The sequence below is a fragment of the Bactrocera latifrons genome, unplaced genomic scaffold (genome assembly GCF_001853355.1).
Source record: "Bactrocera latifrons isolate USDA-ARS-PBARC rearing strain unplaced genomic scaffold, ASM185335v1 scaffold_121, whole genome shotgun sequence".
NCBI lineage: Eukaryota > Metazoa > Arthropoda > Insecta > Diptera > Tephritidae > Bactrocera > Bactrocera latifrons.
In genome coordinates this window covers 128,631-148,697 of record NW_017534642.1, presented here as the reverse complement: position 1 = coordinate 148,697, position 20,067 = coordinate 128,631, and the positions used below count along the sequence as shown (strand labels likewise).

Genomic DNA, 20,067 nt, shown 5'->3' with positions numbered 1-20,067 from the left:
CCAAGCTCAAGCAGTGATCCCAGCGGCGCTTTATTGTCAATAACTAACACTGTTGTTGTTGTTTTATCATGTTTCGAAATATTTTTTGTTGCACGAGCAAAGCGGCGTGTTAAATGGCACGTGAAAATTGCGCACCGACCGGGCGCTGAATGACTTTGCACGCGTCGCAGAGCAATAATTCTGCTGTGCCGCTTGTCGTTGTTGTCAATGGCGCTGTCATTTTTAGGCTGGCCGTTGTGTTTTGTTGGTGCTTTTATATTGGGATGGTGTGTAATGGATGGGTCTGGGATTTGTTGTAATAATAAATAAGCAACTGTGAATTAAACAATATGCTGTATAACTCGTTAGTTAGTTTAAATCAAATTACTGGGAAATACGTTTCTGAATTGAGCTGAATAGCGCAAATATGGACGAAATACTATTGTAAAAGAAACTTTAAAGTAAAACTTGTATACTAAAGTGCGCTGAATGTGCTTGAATACCGTTACATAATGCGGAATACTAGTTGGTTTAATAAATAAACAAATGCGTATGTCACTGGTAAAATATGAAAGCAGACAAGTGTGGTATAAGTACTTAGTTCAAATTCCTACGAAAAATACATTGCTGAATTGAGCTGAATGGTTCAGATGTGCAGGAAAAATTATTTAAAAGGGAGTTTAAACGCAAAAACGATATACTACATTGCGCTGAATATTGCTGAATGCAATTAAATAATACGAAATACTAATTAATACAAGTGAATATTATATTCTATACTTGCGAGTTTAAATTAAAGTGAAGCTGAATGAAATTTTATTCAACTGTTTTACGAATTACCATCAATATATGTACCTAGTATAATTCCGCTTGCCATTTAACTGCGAAAAGTGTGATAAAAATAAGTATAATGCCGCCAAGGAAAGAGAAGTAAAAATAATACGCAGCTTATAGCCAACAACTTGTCCGTAAATAATAAACCAAAAGTAATACCGTAACAAATCGTTGTTTAATATGATAAATAGTATAGCTTCCACTTGCACAGCAAAAAGCTACAATTTTCTCTTCTTTACTGTCTACTGCTTTGTTAGTGTACGTTGAAACGTTCAAAGCGTATCGATGACACAATTAATCACAGTTGTGACTAAATGTGCTATAATAATTTAAATTACCGCTAAGCAACTGACAAATTATTGGGAGATTAGTCAAGAAAAATCAAAGGAGTTAAGAAGGGATGAGGGATGATTTTCATTATCGCAGCTTGTTCTAACAATCATAAAATGGTTCGTAATGCTAAAAATATTGAATTTATTTGAAAAGGAATGAATTTATTAACGCTGAATTGAGGTAAAACGATAAAGCTTTTAGAAATATATATAAAACCGAGTTATTGTGTATTGCTGAATTGTTTGAAACTGCGCTGAATAGTATTGACACAGAGATTTTTGTAAATATTCGATTCTTTAAGTAAATATTTTAAGACAACGAACACAAAGTTATGTTAGTACGATCATCAAGCTGCACAAATAGAAAATCCTACCAATAAAATTTTAAAATCATCAAAAACTAGGATACTTTTCAGCATCAAGCAAGCTGAATATGAGTTCGATTTCAAAATCATTTTGTTATAAGAAATGATATGAGGAAAATTTTTAGGATTGTCTATCTTTGTGATTTTGAACAAATTCTTACCGAAAATGGCTGACGGAGTTTACTTACAGCTCAGCTCAATCAGCTGAATAAAATAAAATATGGTTTGACAGCTTTATCTAGAGCTTTACTTAAAGTTTTTTACCTAACTCTATGATAATCAATGTTTAAATGCGTTTCCTGTGCGTGTGCCCAAATCTTCCGAACGTATTTGGTACGTTAATACGCTATTAAGCCATTGTTGTCCAGTCGCAGCTGGTACATACAAATTTTTCCAATTTCCGTGCTGGTTTTCAGCACCTTCACCACTGTACCGTTCAGGCCACTTGCATCAGCCTTGCAGGGGGGTGTGGGTATCTCTGCTCTCACGCAATGTTTATTTAATATCTCCCTCATTTTCCACTGCCGTCTTCCTTTTCTTTTGAATATTCATTTAACGCCACAAAATCGTTTAACACTTTGTTACACACCGCAAAGTAGACTACTTGCTGCCACTGCTTTGCATAGATCTTCCCTTTTGCCTGCTCATCGGCAAACGCAAACACAAATGACTGCTATGACTGCTCGCTTTGTGCGTTCGTCTGTTTGTCGTCTCTTTGCCTCTTTGCCCAGCTGCCGCTTGACTTTTGCCTGCATTTTTCGCACTTCACTGTATATTTGGTTTGTGTGAATTCTTTGCTGTAAACTCAACACCATTATAGGCGTTCACAGCCTTAGGCTGATTTTGCTATATTACGCTCCGCGCCTGTCTGCCGTTGCTATGCGCTTCAAATCGCACTGATTACTTTCTCATTTTAATCGTTTTTCTAATGATGTTGACTCATTGAGTCACTTGAGTCTTCTTGCCTCCACTCATTTCCCTTATTCTTCCGTTCATTTCGTCGTTTCCTTGAGTTTTTTGTTTTTGAGTAGCCTACTTATAGGCGTTCACATTGAAGTGTTTGCTGGCTTGTTGCTTTTTTTGCTGCGGGCATGCTGTGCTTGTTGATCGATGTTGTTGTTTGTTGTTGATGCCGTTGTTGTACCCTTTTCAGCTGCTCGCTGCTGTGTTGTCAACATTTGATGCTTTTATCTCGCTTAATTGTTGGCAATTTTGCACCAGCGCAGCTGACTCGGCAAAATATGTGTGAATGTGCATATATATATATACATATGTGTGTGTGAGTGTGTGGGTTGATAACTTGTAAATAACGGGTAAAAATGCTGTACTTAACTTGCTGATTCACACTTCTTGAAAGGCCCGAACTCATTTTTCGCCAATAAATATTGCTTTGTTTTACCGTTATTGTTGTCCGTATATGTTTAGTAGCTTTTCGCTTATCTGTTTACTGCTTTGTCATGACTTATATAATATCACTTTACAGAGAATTGATTTTGCTAATTAATTTTGCTGGAGCTAGCCGATTAATGGATTTTGCTGAGCGGCCGTTTTTTGGGTTTCTGTTCTAATGGCTTAAAGGAGGTTATGTGTAGGATTATGTAGAAAGAGATGTAGAAGAAGACGGTCGACGTGATAAATGCGAACGTGTTATTGTTTGGTATGAATTTTGTTCAATGAACAAACAGATTACGGGAAAATATATCCACAGACGTTATAAAATATAATCTACTACATTTCCATAATGACACTGATAAGTCTAGTAGACCCTGAGCTTCTGAAGCGGGTGAAAGCCCATTTACATACATATGTGTGTCTAAGTACTTAAATGAACAACGTAACGTAACTTAATAAGAACACAGAAAAGAAGACTTAAAGCTCACTTACCTTTCGAATGAAGCGCGCATACATAAAGGTGCTGCAAAGAGAAAAATAAATTTTGATTTAATGTGTGGAAATGTATAACAGCTTTTATTAAAAGGAGTCGACAAACATACCATTTGATATTTTAAACGAGACTTTAGGGAATTGCAAAGACGCTTTGATTTTATTTCAAAAGCCTTGATCTCTATTGAAAATCAAATTGAAATTTCACCGAAAAACGTGATATTAATAACAACTAAACACATCGGCTAAAATCTACCGCGGAACCCTTGCTTCCGACTGGTAACAGATACGAAATTATGACGTCGGTGGCGGAAAAGGACTGCTAACATTTCGCCACTGCTGCAGTTGGAAGGTGTCTAGCTACGGTCCGACTTCTTAGCTGGGTTAGTCATGGCTCCTCAATAGCTCAGCATGCAAATAAGAAGTCCTACTATGGTTGGAGGTACATTTAGTTTGTCATGCGACTCGTGCCGCCTGGCTGAGGGCTCTCGAAAAACGCAATTTCGAACGGAGCTAGCGGATACCTGGTACCATTCGTTATTTGGTAGCCCTACTTACGTAGCGGGGGCTATGCGCACGCGGACCTACTTTTCTCTACACTCAGGGGTCCAAAACATGAACTTGTGTAAAAAAAAAAAAATAATAAAGAATTAGTGGAGTCCGGATCTCTTGGAAGAATATTTATAGGAATAGGTCTGGATTTTGGCTACACCAACGCAGTCGAACCAGATATTGCCTGTGATCAGTATCTGCCTCAGGTGGAAATTCGTTTAGACTTTCGTGGACTCCGTAGTAGAATGTGTGGTGCAGGCAAAAGGGACTCAATGGAGATCTTGCTGCGATAATAAAGAAAACCAACGAATTCAAAGAATCGAAGGTGAAGTCGAGGTAGATCCTATGGAGCCCTCGAGTGTTGTTGAAAGTATTGAGCAAGAAGAGTGTTCTTCGAAGTTTGAGCTTTGAGACAGATTCTAAAAATTTTGCACTTTACACTGAGAGAGAGAGAGCTTGGTTTAGCATACTCAATGCCCGGAAGTCTTTACAACCAGAAACCAAAAGCCTTTAGAAGTAAGATATACTGTATAGTTAAGTATCGTAGAGGAATCTCTAGTTGAATCCGTTTTTTATTCTTACTTTAAGCAAACAGTAATCGACTTAACTTAAGCCGCGTAAACAAGGCATTCCCTTACTTTCTAAGCACATAAAGGTAGGCAGTACTTTTTTTCAAGGCGCCTCATGGTAGGCAATGTTTTTCTCTTGCGGCTCATTTACGAATTTATAAAGTTATAGAAAAGCAGGGAGGCATTACTTGCTCTTTAATGGCAACCTCGGAGCATGTGACACACTATTTTGTCACATTTCCACTGCAAGTAACTGTATAAATTTATAAAATAATAGACAGCTGAACTAGGATTGACAATTTCTTTTTCACTTTCGCTCCGACTTACCAATCTGATGTCTTTTATATTGTCATACGATTTCACATTAAGAAGCCCGACCTTCATTTGAATAGCAGATTGAACTCAGAGCCTTGCACACGCATACACAGTACACTTCGGCCGACAGAAGCACTTGACTTGCAGTTCGTTTTCTTTTATTTGACGACTTTCTTTCTCCGAACACTCGAGCATATAAATTATTAATATTTAATAACGGCTTACACGCTTATGTGTGTGTGGTTATTTTATGCTGTTTTCCATGTTGCTGCTGATTGCTTCTACTATTTTTCATATTGTTGTTATAACTGTTAGTTGTGTTGTTGTTGTGGCGTGCTTGAAGCACGCACTAGATTGCTATTTATACATTTTTCATAGCCATTTGCATAATTCAACAATTTAATAAAGTCGTTGTAGCGAAGTATCCTTATGTAGCAGCAACACACAGACACACGCAGGCACAAATTTAACCCAAATCATATGCGGCGTCACGCTTCACCTCACCTGCTGCTACGCACAGACGCATACACGCACACCTGACGAACGCTAGCCGAGCAAGCGATCGACTATCAGCTGCCTACTCGTCCGCAATCTTCTGCCGACTGCTTCTATGTGGAGGCCCCTTCATTCACGTTTCATTGTGCGCATAAATTTCCTTAGTAATTTCGCTCGATTTCACTCGAAATCGCTGGTTGGCAACGCATGTAAATGAAATGGGCGCGTATTGCTGCTTAAACTTGCGGCGCCCAGCCGAGGCGTGCTCGACGCTGACCTGAATTGTGCTACTAACTTAACGCCTATCTCTGCTTGCTTTTTTACTGTATTATTGTTGCACAAAATTTGGAGTTGTTTATTTAAAATTCCATTTCAATAGCACTTTGAGCTTTCGCTTTCTCTAGGTGCCTAATAGCGGCTCCATTGCAAATTCATTGAATTTTAAAGCGTTTATTGTTGCCCAAGCGCACTCATCGGGTTTGGTCGTAATTCAGCTCACTTGGCTATGATTCAGCGCACATTCAGCACTGAACTCCCAATTCGTTTTCATTTGCCGTTGAGTAGCTCACACTTAAGGTGCTGATATTAAAATTGTTTTCACATTAAAAATGCATTTGCATAACTGCAGCCACCAATTGACTTTAATATATGTATGTATGTATGTAYGGCTACCTGTTAAGCATGAAGAATGTAGATTAAGAGTGCTGAACATTAACAATTCCATTGCCAAACGAGGCAATCTAATCAACTTTATGCAAAGTAACGGTTGATTGCATGTTTTGAAACTAATGCAATTACGCAAATAGAAGCCATTGCAGCGCTCGTTGAAAAGGTTTGAGTACTTTTTAATGAGTCGGAAGTGGATAAGCGAAAGAAATTGTGGGAGAGATAAAGTTAAAAAAATAAAATTGTCAGGGATGCTTTGTAGCAGCTTGTCTTACTGGTTTTCTGTGTTCGAAATTCTTGGCTATAACTCAATGAATTCAAAGATTTATATACAGAGATAGCAAGTTTGCATGTGAGCCCCTAAATGTATGCAATCACAATAAACATTTTGCATTTTTACGAATCACTTGCTAAAACTAATTTTCACTAATGGCAATGAAAAAAGCACACAAGACCAGCATTCCGTGCGTCAAGCGCCCAAAAGTATACTTTGCTAAACACAAAATGCATAACGGTCATTAAAATAAGTGTCACGTAGGCACGTAAACCCTCGTCCCATGAATTCAATAAAATCACACATGTTCTGTCCAGCTGTTTGCACAACTCCAACGCTGAAACACTTGGCCCCTCTAAGTAGGCAACGTATTGCACGCAAAGTGTTGCAAACGCAGGCCTGAGCATGTGTGTGTGCGTGCGATAGCTGCTTGAGCCACTGTGTCAGGGGGCAGGCGCATATTAGTAATAGACATTGTGATAAATCAATTTTATTGTATAATCAACGCCTGGACATATGCAAGCATTCGGGCGTGTACTGACGTTGCAGCTTAGTGCGTTGCAAGTCTATTGAGGCACGAAGGAACGATTCGTCAAACTAATGACCAAGACTTGTGCACATGCCTGACAATGCCCGAGAAAAGACAACGCACAAAATACATGTGGACGCAGGAGATCGGACAGCAGTGTACAGTGGTAGCAAATGTGCTGTTGCATGCAACACAGGGCAACAAGAAATGCAATTAATGGCAGCAGGCGTGTAAAGCGCAAACACACACCCTCACAAACGTTTAATTGAAATTTATAGCCGCATTTATTTGTTGTTATCTGCAACGAATTACATTTTATTGCGCCGAGTTGGAGCCGGCGGAGTGGGAGGGGAATAACAAGGTTGCAGTTAAATCGCAACACTAATTGATATTAAATTGAAAGCTTGTTGTAGCAACAAGGAAGACTTGCTTTGGCAAATGGGAATCATTGGTTAGTAGGTGGATAATGTGAACACCACGTTAAATGAGGAAGCTTTATAGGCCAAAAAGGACTAGTTCAAACTGCATAAGAACTCAAATTTTAGGCGACAGATAGAAATATAGAATAATATTGATATGTCTAAGTGTTCAGAAAGGCCGTTAATCTTAAAGTGATTTACTCAAAGCAGAACAGCTCTACTTCTTTCTTTATCACTGAAGTCAGGTATCCAGAACATTGGGTTACATCATATTTAAGCCAAATCGTAAGCATTTTTGAGGAAGGCCACTACTGTAGGGTAGTCGAAAAAGTCTTTTCGCATTTCTAATGAAACTTCAACTTATTAATTTTTTTTTAATATATAATGAATTTTAATAAACCAAATATGTTCTTTTTTGGTCGACCACTTTTTGCCACTTTTCAGCTTGATACATTATTCCATCAGTGTAAAACTTTTCCGGTTTCTCGGCGAAAAACTGCGGCAAGTAATTTTCGCAGGCTTCTCTTGAAGCCAACTTTACCCCTTTAAAGAGGTGACTGAGACAAATGGTAGGCCGATGGTGCAAGGTCAGTGCTATATGGTGGATGCATCAAAACTTCCTAGCCAATCCCTTCCAATTTTTGCCGAGCCATCAAATATATTTGAAGACGAAGCCCTTTCTGTTGATCAGTTCTGGCCGTTTTGATGCGCGTGCTTGTCTCAATCTCATCACTTGTTGACAGTAAAATGTAGCATCAACCAGGCTGGAATAGCTCATGGTGGATAGCTCCTTTTCATTCCCACCAAACCCTCAGCATAACCTTTAGATGCGTCAATCCTGGCTTTGCGACCATTTGTTGAGCTGCAGCACGCTGCTTTCAGCACATTTTTGTCGTATTTGATTCACTTTACGCCTGCTGTTATCATTCACTTCAGAAATGGTACGATTTTATTTCGCTTCAGTAAAGAATCGCAGATGTTGATTCGGTATATTACATTTTTCGCACTCGTGCTTCTTTATATTAATTATAGCGCTTTAAATCGTCATCAGCTTAGATGTTTTCTTTCATTTACTTCACTTTGAAGCCCTTTCGGAAGATAAGGCGCAATTTGCGCAATGTTTCACTGTTGAATTTGTTTTTTCAAGACCGAATCACTTTGGTTCCCCTTTCTGTGAGCTACTGCTTACAAAGACTTCTAGTCCTTCCCTATTTTTGCTCTAATTTCATTTTCAACTTCATTTAAAAGAAAACTCATCCATTATGCCTCAGAAAAATTGTTAAAGTCTTCGTTGGCATCAATTTCAAATTGCTTCAAACGCCTAAAAGTAGGCAACACAAGAACTCTCCTGATTTAAAAAAGTTAATAAGCATGAAGTTCCAGAAAGCAATGCGATACGCCACCAAAAAAGAAAACAGAAAATCACACAGCACAACGTTCCCAATAGAAACATAACAGACTTTTAGATTTTTGCGTTTGGGGCGCGCAATTCTCTGCCACATACACAATGACTATACGCAGCCACGCATACATGTGCGTTATATTTTGTACGTTGCGGCAAAAATACAGTTATTTGCCGTAAATAAATAGCCAACACATACGCTTCGCGATTGAACACAGCAAACGCCACATAGAAAATTTCCGTGTGAACGAAGAAACAGCACAAACAAGGCATTCCACGTGAACGCGTGTGTGTGTTTGTGAACGTGTGATTAGGTTTGCGCACTTTTTATGTGCACATGCAGAGGTTTGATGTTTTGCGAGCGTAAAGAAAGTGCGTTTGTGTAAAGAAAAGTAAATCAAGAACGAAAAAAGAAGGAAATTCTTGGCGTGTTGTGGCAAGGCTTTCATACTAAGTAAGCACGCATGTGAGCTATTGACAAAGCAGCGTTTGCGGCATGTGGCATATTGCCTGCGTCAAAGCATGCAACAGCCGTCAACAAGCAGAGTCGAGTTTAGGAAAAAATGGAAAAATATGCTAAGAAGCATAAATTCCGCTGCTGATAAGCGTGCTAAAAAGCAGCGCTAACAACAGTTTGAAGCGTGTAGAAGCAAATACTTGGTATAGGAAATACGTGTGTGTGCAAGTCAGTCATGGTTTCATTTACGCACCGAGCGTTTCAGCAGTCAAAGACGCCCGTTCGCAGCGCGCTGGCGTGCACCTAAGTTGTTGTTGCTGCTTTCGCATATTTGCACTGAGTTAAAGCGAGTGCGTCATAAGTTAAGCTATTTCGCCTTGATTCTCTGTGTAATATATTACCGTAAATTAAGCGGTTCTGAGATGTTGCGGCGTGAATCAGCGCGTTTACCAACCTGCTTCATCAGAAAGATAAACGGTAATAATGACAGGCATATGTTGATGAAGAGCCGGCAAAAATGCTTCAAAGAATTTTTTTTTATATATTTTGTTTCATATCTTCTGACCTTAAGAGTTAAGAGTGAAATTCCAATTAAGTCAGTTAGGTTCATTAATGGAATAGCTTTGGATAAGAACTTGACTGCTTGGTTGAAGTCTTCACTTAGCATGGTCAAAGCGCACAAATCCCCTTAACTCAATTTAACGGCGCTAAAAGCGATTAAATCCCAACCTTACATACAAAAAGGAAACGCTATTTCGTTACGTGATCGCAGAAAGACGTGCAAAATTGTACAGTTATTCCTTTAGTGCTGAGGAAGGTCATAATGGAATCGATCTTGCCATATTTATAACTCAAGGACGGCTCATCCGAATTGAATGAAAATTGGTGGGAAAATCATTTCACAAAGGGTTAAGTAATAGCTATCAACTCTTTTCAAATAGCTTCGCGATCGCTTTTATATGAAAATGGAACTTCAATGTGAGCTTTGACGACAGAATTTCTGATCTTAAACTAACGGTAGCAGTATGCGCTAGATGTAATAACGTGAGAGTTTGAGATCAAGTATAGACTATAAGGAAAAGGAGCTCATGTCTCTTGAGTCTTAACTAAAAAGGTGTCAAGGTATATCTATGTTTTATTTATTTGTTGTTATCTCACTTATTAAAAGAGGATACCGATAAGACAGCGGTTTTCATCCGCTTCTACTCGTCAACTTCTGGTATTCCACATAATATGTTAAGTACTCATTTCAAAATTCACGTGACGTTCCAGAGGTTCTCAATTCCAGCTTTCGTTTTGCAGTTAAAACTAATCTCCAAAAGGGAGTTGAAATGTTGGAAATGCCTGGAAACAGGAGACTGTGATAGAACAATTAGAAATTTGCAAATGAGAACGTCAAATGACCCACGGTGCCATAGGGGAGGTTGTGGCGTGCTAGAGACGGAAAATGATGAGGGAAACAAAGATGGAAGAAGGAAATTGGAAGGGGAGCGATTGAGAATCACAACAAATGATTGTAAGAGTTACGACTACAAGTAATCTGTAGTCTGGGAATTTGCGATGTTTCCTAATAAGGTATAAATCGTATTTATAAATGATTAATATTCTATCCAGATTCGACAGTAACTTACAACTACTGATAATCTGCAGTTCGGTGTACGCTCAGCTCGTAATCCTTCAAATATATGATAATGCCATAGATGCTTGAATCATTACGCAAAGCAAAAAACTGGTTTGAATTGCATTGGTTTGAGAATACAAGAGGAAGCTACGGAAAAGCATATACTTGTCTCCGAAGACCAAGTTACCGTAATATTGTCTTTTCCATTAAGTGGTCATTGGACTATAAGAAATCAAAGTAAATTGTTTAGAAACTTTCGGAACGAAGACATATTGGATCTCAAATGTCTGAACGCCGTTTTCACTTCTGCTAGTCTCACAACTCTCTCAGAATTTTGTAAAAGTGTGCGTATTGAGGTTAGATTTTCTCAACTCGATTTAACGGATTTTTTTTTCGAGATTTCGACTGAAGGACAATGCAATTCTCAGCTGTTTTCCAGTCAGGGCTTCTAAGTGTTTCAAACCGTAATTATATATGACAAAGGACTGTCACTACACCAAGCTCATGACATACTTGTAGAAGTTCTAAAACCGTAAAAAATTGAGCGTATAGGAAATATCTTTTCTAGATAATGACTATGGGCAGCAGAAATAAAATTATCCTGCACTTACAAAAGCCCTAACAGTAAACACTCCACTGCTTCCGCGTGTATCTGACATGCGACACAATTTGCGAACACGCTAAACAAATATTTGCCTTGTAACATAGTCATCTGAAGTAAAGAAATGTTTTTCTAGCAAATATTAGATAAAACTTTTCAGAAATACTTAGCAAACTTTCGGCGAGCGTCACGTTTGTGTGGAAGTGTGCCACACGACGCTTGAATCTCGCTAACCGCAAACACTGCGCTGCGCATGAAAAATGCGTTGTAGCATTTGCTGCAAAGCTTTTCATTTGGGCAAAACTTTACTTGCAAATTTATTTCCACTTGGCTAAATTTGTAGCAAGAAATGGCTACAACTCACGATTTGCTGCCATCGACAAGCGCCTGCAAGCATGCAACAAACTGCGAGAGAGATTGGCAGCGGAAATTCAGCACGCCCAAGTGCCGAGGGAAGAGTACGCAGCGCCTGCGGCCTAGAATTTAAGAATAAAACTTTTACAACTTTTGCGGTTAAGCGAAATACAAATGTGGCAAGCAAATTGTGAGCGCAAAAATAGTAAGAAATGCAAAGAATTATGCGTGCGGCAGGCTGGCATTTGCTTTGTGGGTGTGAAAGCTTCGCGGCTGCCATGCGTTTGTTATATTTGCGCAAAGTTTCACATTTCAAATCTAGAAATAGATTGGAAGGAAGTCAAAGGGAAACAATTTACGCTTGAGTGGAGAGCGCTGAAACTTTAAAAGGCTGAGAAGCGCTCAAGCAATTTCGGTGCTGTGCTAGTTACACAATTATTTAGGATAAGGTGCGTCCAAGCGGCTTTACAACAGCGTTAAATTAAGGCCCGATATTCGAATTGTACTACGCTGGAGCCTAGAAGCACCGTTCACTGAAACCCTAAAGCTGAGGAAATGAAAGACTACAACTAGTTGGAAGTTAACTACTTTAGAGCCATTGTTGGAGTTTATCTTCGTCAAAAGGTTTCTGAGTGGCCTAAGTGAGCTTGTGGATGTTTGTAGATCAGTTATCATTCCAAATTCGTAGACTCTGCTGCCTTTGCTGTAAAGCAAGCTCAGTTCCAGCAGCTCGCTCCGCCTTTATTTCATTACTCTTACTTACAGTTATTTCTCAAAATGTTGTTGCCTTCAACAGTTTTTTTTTTTGTAAATTTACAAACGCTGCATTTAGTGTCTGTCGCTCACCTTGACTAACGGTAAATGCACAAATTTTCAAGTGGTTATAAGTAACTTGCAACACTGCAACACTTAGCGTTATCATCAGCAAATTGGATTAAGTTGTATTGCATTTGCTAAGCGGACGAAATTCAACTATGCTTTTACACAATGACTTAAATTGTTGTGGTTAAAAGCAACTACAAACACGCACGTCGACACACCGCCACCGAGTTGTTGGCTTGCAGTTGTTGCGGCCGCACGCGTGCTTGTTATGCCCAAGCTGTGTATTACAGAGCGACTTAAGCAAACAGAAGCGCAAGTTACATAAACAAACAAATGCACCGGCAACCAACACACACTAACGCACGCACACACACATACCTATAAACACTGAAATACATTGTTGGGTGAAATATACCGCTGCTTGTGCTTTACAAATACTAAGCAAAGCCACCAAGTCAGCTTCCACACCGCCACTCCTCTCCACAGGCGCGCCCATGCTGTGGAAACACTACAAGTGTCATTATTCATACGCACACATACATATACATCCCTATAGCAATGAACGTATGGCGCGGCCCACACGTGCTCGTAAGGTCTACCAGCACCCAACACTGGTGAGTCTCTCCGAATTTACAGTTTTTGATTGATGCTCACTGTGAAATCCACACTCTTGACATGTGTGCGAGTAGAACGCTTAGCAACCAATTATGACCAACAAATTTACATTGCATAATTTTTGGAGATTTGCGCGTGCTACGCATTTGTGTATACAAATTTCCGATTATGAGTGTTGCTGAGCAACCTCAAACATATTTTATGTGTATATGTGCATCTAGCTGTTTCTGTGGGTGTATGCTGTCATTTCAAGCTTGTATTTGCATTATTCGTGTGGTAGTTAAAGGCTCTGGCATAAATAAAGAAGGCCCTTCGAAGTTAATATCGATACTCCGAAGCTTCTAAAATGACGTTTGACAATGTTTTCTTCCTTAAAATATGCAATTAAAAAAGAAGCATTAAGAACAGGTATTCTCTGCATGGACACTCTCAACTATTATACAATATACGTTAAATGATAAATGATGTTGGAAGAAATTAGTACAAGTGTAAATTAGAGAAAAAATATAAATACAATTTCCTTGGGTACTTATGCTTTTACTCTCTCATATTTTTTACCCCACAAGCGCAGAGCGCACTATTTAGCAACTGACCAATCAGCGCTGAGTCTTGCTCTTTTACAAATTGCACAGCAAAGTTTGCAAAATTGGTAAGAAGCTTTATGCTGGCTGATAGGAAAGCTTCTGTTCTTGTCTTTAGTGTTAGAAAAATTACTTTTAAAGTTCGGTTGGATGTAGAGAGCTAGGCCTCTCAGTTCGCTTTGGACCATAATGTTGGCTTATGCTCAAATGGTAAATTGTGGATCTTAGTCAAAGAAATTTACGCAGTTCTATGCTAAATTGGTCTATGGATTTACAGAAAATATTGCATTTTTTCTAAATTCTTCAGTTTTTTGAAAATTTGCCCACTGCCTCTGGAAAAGCATGGATTTTAATTTAAATTTAAAAGCTGAGCGCATTACCACTAATATTGTGTGACCAATCACACAACCCAGCTAAAGTGAGAAAATCACGTTTAACCGGGAATTCGATGTCAGTGTGATGTTTGCTAAATAGTCAGACTCGACAAACATATCTTCGCACTCAGCTATGAGCGGCGGGTCCAACTCATCAGTCCTGTCACTGCAAACGTGATTCGACTTTTGCACATTGCAGTTGTGTGCATTTCGCTGCGTTCGCATATTTTCGCCTTTGTTTGCCGTTAGTTTGTATGTCTCACAATTTGCCACATTACTACTCGCTGCCACACAGCAGAGTACACATTGCGGCTATTCATCGATCAAAGTCAGATATTGACTGCTGACAAGCGCACACCTTGCAATAACGGTACAGGTATATAGGCGCATAGCACGGCAATGAACAAGGTCTTCGGGCACGTACGGTCGAGCATATATAGCTATATGCATGCGATTAGTCGGTTAGTGGTGCACTAGGGTCCACAGAAATCATGACAATTAATGCCATTTTGCATTTAATATCCATTAGATATCCCCGTTAACATTCGGAAATCCTCATTTGCTCTGACTTTATACCTGCTTGGGAGCTGTGGTTAGAAGCCGTTGGCGGAGAGGGATGGTGAGCTTCTTTACGTATGTGTTAAAGCTTTGGAGGAAGGTTGGAGGAGGTTCGGGTTGGTATATTGTTAGGAATTTTCCATCAACTTCAGTTTCAAACTTTCTGGCTGTTCCTATGATTTCAAGGCAGCGCCCCGGAGTGTAGGAAGTCTGCTGAAGAGAAACGACTATTTACTCTGATAGTATTTCGGCGCTACTAGTCTTGAGGTGACTAATCGTGCGTTCAATGCTGGTTAAGGACTGCCTAACTTCGTTATCAATGGCAGCGTAAGATCCTTTTGGCCCAAGATCGATCGTAACGATTCAGTGAGCTCTTAACTCTCAGTAAGGCCTCTATCTGGTTGTGGGGGTTCTAAAAAGTACGGTAAGATTTGTAATCTTAACGAACGCTTGCTGCTTCAAAAACTGTATGGAAAAAGGCAAGGTGGAATAGTCTTAGCACTTCCTTCTTGATTGTACCGATATATGTTATTATGTGAACGAGAAGCGAAAAAATATGATTTCAGCTCTAACTTGCTAGATTAACGATTGAATAATTTAACAAAACGAATTCAGAGAAAGCTCTTTGCTTCGAATCGCTTTCGAACAAACTCAGCACACGCCGCAAGTGCAGCTTCAAAATAACACGAAAATGTTGCTCATACGCACGGGTATACTCAACGAGCTGCTGTAATTTATAGCATCAATGGCTTCTAAAACGACTTAGTTTTCATTCCCTCATAACGGCGTCAATTCCACAATTTTACCACAGCCATCATGACAAACTGTTTGCATAAATTTCCGCAAAGCTTACGGTAGCACATCAATTTGTACGCCAATCAAAAGCGCAGCTAATTTTAGCGTTTTGCCCACTTGCCAAAAACTGAACAATTTCGCAAGCTCCAATGTGTCATTTTGTTAATCCGAATCATTTTTCAACGGACTCGTGCGCCGTCGCTTCCCTCGGCGCCGCCGTCAGTGTTTGCAACATAATCAACTATTATTGCCACCGAGCCAGAGCTCATTACTCATCAAAAAGCGAGCATAAGTGGTTTATGGAAAAATAAACTCACACACACACACAAAATACATCAGTACAGCAAGCGTTGTGCACGGCGAGGTAGCAGTGCAACATGCTTTCGTGCTTCGGTCGACCTCCACTGGCCCACTTGTGGTACAAAACAGCCAGCCAGCAACGCTTATCAATGACGTCAGAGCCAAAACTAGGCGAATGCAAGCAGAAGTGAGACAGGACAGTGTGGCAACTGCACCCACTCGCCGCGAATATGATGTGGCATGCAACAATCGTGGTGCACAACCACATTTTGCGATTGCCGATGACGTCGGTAACGTGAATAAGTGTGTCCCGTGCCACACGAACACACACACACACGCATACCTTATGCGCCATTGAAATATTATATATGTTTGTAGTGGCAAACAAAGGCAGCATTGTTTACAGTGGCAGCGATTGCAAGCAGAATGAATAACAACAACACAAATACGAATTTATTTTCTTAATCTGCACAACATTGGCTTGATTTGCTGTGCTTTTGTTACCATGCAATTTATGTTTACAACTAAAGAGCGCAAATGCCATTAGTGGGGGTGGCACTTACAAATGGCGCTGGCTTCTTCAGCGACATGGAATTGTGTTTGCTCATGAGTTGGAAGAATTTCATTTTCGGTTTTATTTCCGAACTTTTTCAACTGTAGCTAAAAAGTTTTGAATCGGCTACCTTGGTCCTCAGCTAAAGTTACATTACAAAGTTTTCCAACTACGGAACGTCTTCGAAACAAGGCTTCTAAGGGCAAGCGTAGGCTTTTTGTTAAAAAAAATTCAACCAAACAAAGAATAGTTAATTTTCTTGAATCACACCAGCCACTTCAAGAACTCAGGAACCCGATTTGTCGAGACGACTCTAAAAAATATATTGAACCAATCCTTACAATTCTTTAAAAACTTTCAAAATAGGCTCCTTCTGCGTCGTGTAGCGATGCCAGCGCGATTTTCACGGAAGCCATTCTCCGGAATAGGCTTGAGAGCCGAGGTGCATAGAGCCTGGATCCTCTCTGTCGACTCAAAACGCTTGCCTTTCATCGGCTTTTTTAATCAAGGAAACAAAAAAATTCCGAGGGGCCACATCTGGGCTGTAGGGCGGCTGCGAAAGTGTTGGGATGCCGGCCTTGATTATGCTGTTCACAAAGGCGGTGTGAGCCGGAGTGTTGTCGTGGTGCAATTTCCAATCAGGTGCGATGTCTTGTCGGACCCTATTGACCCTTCGTTTGAGTCGCTTGAGTATTGCCACGCAAAACTGGAGCGTTGACGGTATGGTGGACGATGTCTTTGATGTCAAAAAAGACAATGGGCATCGTTTTTACTTTGGATTCGCTCATTCTTCCGGTCTTCATCAGCGACCTCTTCCCGACACTCAAAAAAGGACTGGCTTGAACTACTACACGTCGCGCGAAAATGTTTATCCTGACTCTCCAGGTGCGTCCGTTAGCTAGGAAGGCCTTCTACCGAATCCAGTCGGCGCGCACGCTCCGAAGTAAGATCACGGCGGAAGAAAACCAGTCCTATTATTTTCCGGACAAACCCTGTTTTAAGGAATAAGCTACTAAATTCAAGTTTCATTTGAAAGCGCTAAATTTGATTTGTGCAATCATCAATAAACCCGATGGGATATGCACTTTTAAGTTGATACATATGATCCACCGTTTGCGACTACTTCTCCGTGCGGAAGAAACACTTGCCACACAGACTGCGAACGTGTGTCACCGCGGTGCATATCTACAGCATTTATTTGGTGCACCACAGCGCTGAGCTTCATTGCCACCAATCCGTATGCACCCGACGAATGCATAAATCACGCTACCTTCGCGACTACTGCTGCCACCTGTCAGACAACATGCTAGTAGACCTTCACTCAAGGGTGGCAAATGGTCCACAGCCCACACACCGCTACACCGCTGCTCTGTCTTAAGCGGCCGTATCCAATGGAGCGCCAACCTTCAGCAAAAACTGTGCGCCCCACATGCCACCGCAATTCCATGTTGCACCTACGCTACCTTCTTCACAGCCCACTTTAGCTGTGGTATGTCCTTAAATCTCCGCTACCATTTGCAACACGCGTTAAGCAAACTTTTATGCCTCATGCCCACCTCCTCTTCGCAGCTCGTTCGCCTTTCGAATTTCATGTCTTTCATACGAGGTTGCGTGTGTTTGTACGTCGGTATTTTATGTACACAAAGGCGCTGTGTGGCAGCTTGCTGCTTTTATTCCCGTTTGCTTTCATCGCTGCCACACTGTGCTTGTGGCATGCCACGTAACCATTTGTGCTGCACATTTTTTGTTTATCTTCACCTTCTTCTGTTTGTTTTTTATTCGGTCCGTTGTTTATGCTTGTATATTGTGTGATCTGCCGCCTAGCAACCACACACACACAAACACATATGTGCATAAATCTGGTTTTGTTTATGATTATATTTTTATGCTTTCGTCGCGTTTGTTGCTGTTTTCTTTTAATTTTTTTCACATTATGCGATTTTATTTCGCTCTGGTCGCTGTAGAGCAAGCACCTTACATAAATCAGGAGGAGACATTAGCGTCGTATTAGCGCCGCGCTGCAGAAACCGTATTAAATACTTGTACGAAAAGTAGAGGAAATATTTGGAATTCGCGAGAAAAACACGACGGTAAAAAGTTAAAGAATATGATACAAAGCCTTCGTTCATTGGTACATTCAAATTCTCAACTGGTTTAAGAAACATTGTGTAACAACATGAGGTGGAGAGGTAGAGAGAGGGAGCGAGAAGAAGAGAGAGGAAGACAGAGAGAGAGAGCAAGGGAAAATGAACTGTTCTCAAGTTCTCAAACAGGGAAATCAGCTTAATTTAGGAGAAATCATTTTCTAACACAATTTTTGTAAAAAAAAAAATAAGAGAGATTAGAGAGAGTAACATCTTTTACACCAAAGGGAGCCAACCTAATAATATAAAAGGTCCCAGTGAGTCTACACTAAAGGGAGTGGACCTGAGATCATAAACGGGCTCAGGATCACTGACGCCGTGGCGATGCTGTCTTAGAGGTATCACCAGAACTGATTCAAGTCAAAGCTGATTTTATTTAAGAGAAAAGTCCTTAACGTGCCACCAGAGAGCGCGGAGTAAGCAGGTAGTCAGAAGACAGTCATAAACTCGAGAAAATACTCTCCCCGGAATGTCGTACTAAATTCGCAACTTTGTAAATAAATTTCCAAGAAACCCCCGGTGAAAGAGCAGTATAGTGTTTCCTTCTTGTAAAAAACAATAACAGAGATATGCCTGGATTTCGGCAAAACAACTAAACTTATATAAGAGTCCTGGCGACGGGGCTGAAAAAAAGTTATGGAATTGAGCAAAACTATAACTTTTATAGTTTGATTGACGCACCATTTAACTTAATGTCTTCTTCGTCACGAATTAAGACATCAAAAGCCGGTAGGTCATTTATTGTACAACAACATTAACAATGTACGCACTTTTGACATCTAAGAAATTCATTTGTCTTCGCTTTGATTGTCGTCTAGTGCCCAAAATTCGTGCTGGTCGTGCTCGTCATAGGTCAAAGGTGGTCGTTACAACAAAAGTTATGCGAAATATGCAACCCTGTCAAAAAGTCAGCCTAAAAGTCGGAAGGTCGCAGCCTGGCATCATCAATCAATTGTGACAACAAAAAGCATGATTTTAATATACTTGTCAGCCAACGTTGCGATAACGGGGATTATGCGTAACATTTTAAGTGAAAAAGGCTGCAAAATAGAATTGTAAAAACAGCAACAACTAGCAGCCAATTAAATGTGAATGGAAAAAAATTTGCTTTCGCAATGTGATCAGTGTCAAAATGATAAAAAAATTCATAAATATAATGTTTTTAAATGTAATCTGTCTGTCTATATGATGTGTTGATATATTTATACCCTGAACGGGGTATATTAAGTTTGCCATGAAGTTTAGACTTCGACTAGAAGGAAACGTCAGAGATATAAAGTGTACATAACGCGCTCTTCAATAGGGACGCAACAAACGTATACCGACAGGCACATCAAATGACGTTATATTTTTTCCCGCTCTTTTGACATTTCTCTTCAGTCAGGTTTGTTATTTCATCAGCAGCAGTAATCCGTAGTCAATGGCCTCAAGTTTAAGTGCGCTACGTCCAATTTATGGTCGTCATAATCGTCTTGTCAGATCACCAATTGAGTGTCTAGTGAAAAAATCTGAATGAACAAACACAGTTCCCATACCAGTAGTGTCGAAAATATTGCGACAGCTAGCGCATCAATTGAGGAAGACCCCTCGGTCATGCGATTTGATGACGTTAGACTATGGTCTAGCCAACAAGCGAGCGACAATTGACGAACTTAGTTTGAATACCCGTAGAAAATC

The 20,067-nt window shown here is 40.1% G+C and overlaps 2 protein-coding genes across 3 annotated transcripts in view; one reads left to right on the top strand and one right to left on the bottom strand.

Annotated features, from left to right (window-relative positions):
• Nucleotides 1-20,067, bottom strand: part of LOC108978401 (probable 4-coumarate--CoA ligase 3) — a 145,132-nt gene that overhangs the window by 46,540 nt on the left and 78,525 nt on the right. The window contains exon 2 of the mRNA XM_018948664.1: nucleotides 3,395-3,425. The gene's annotated coding sequence lies outside the window, so the exon portion shown is untranslated. The remainder of the gene's footprint in view (nucleotides 1-3,394; nucleotides 3,426-20,067) is intronic.
• The window catches only part of LOC108978399 (potassium voltage-gated channel protein eag), a 58,434-nt gene that overhangs the window by 1,944 nt on the left and 36,423 nt on the right, over nucleotides 1-20,067 (top strand). The window lies entirely within an intron of this gene.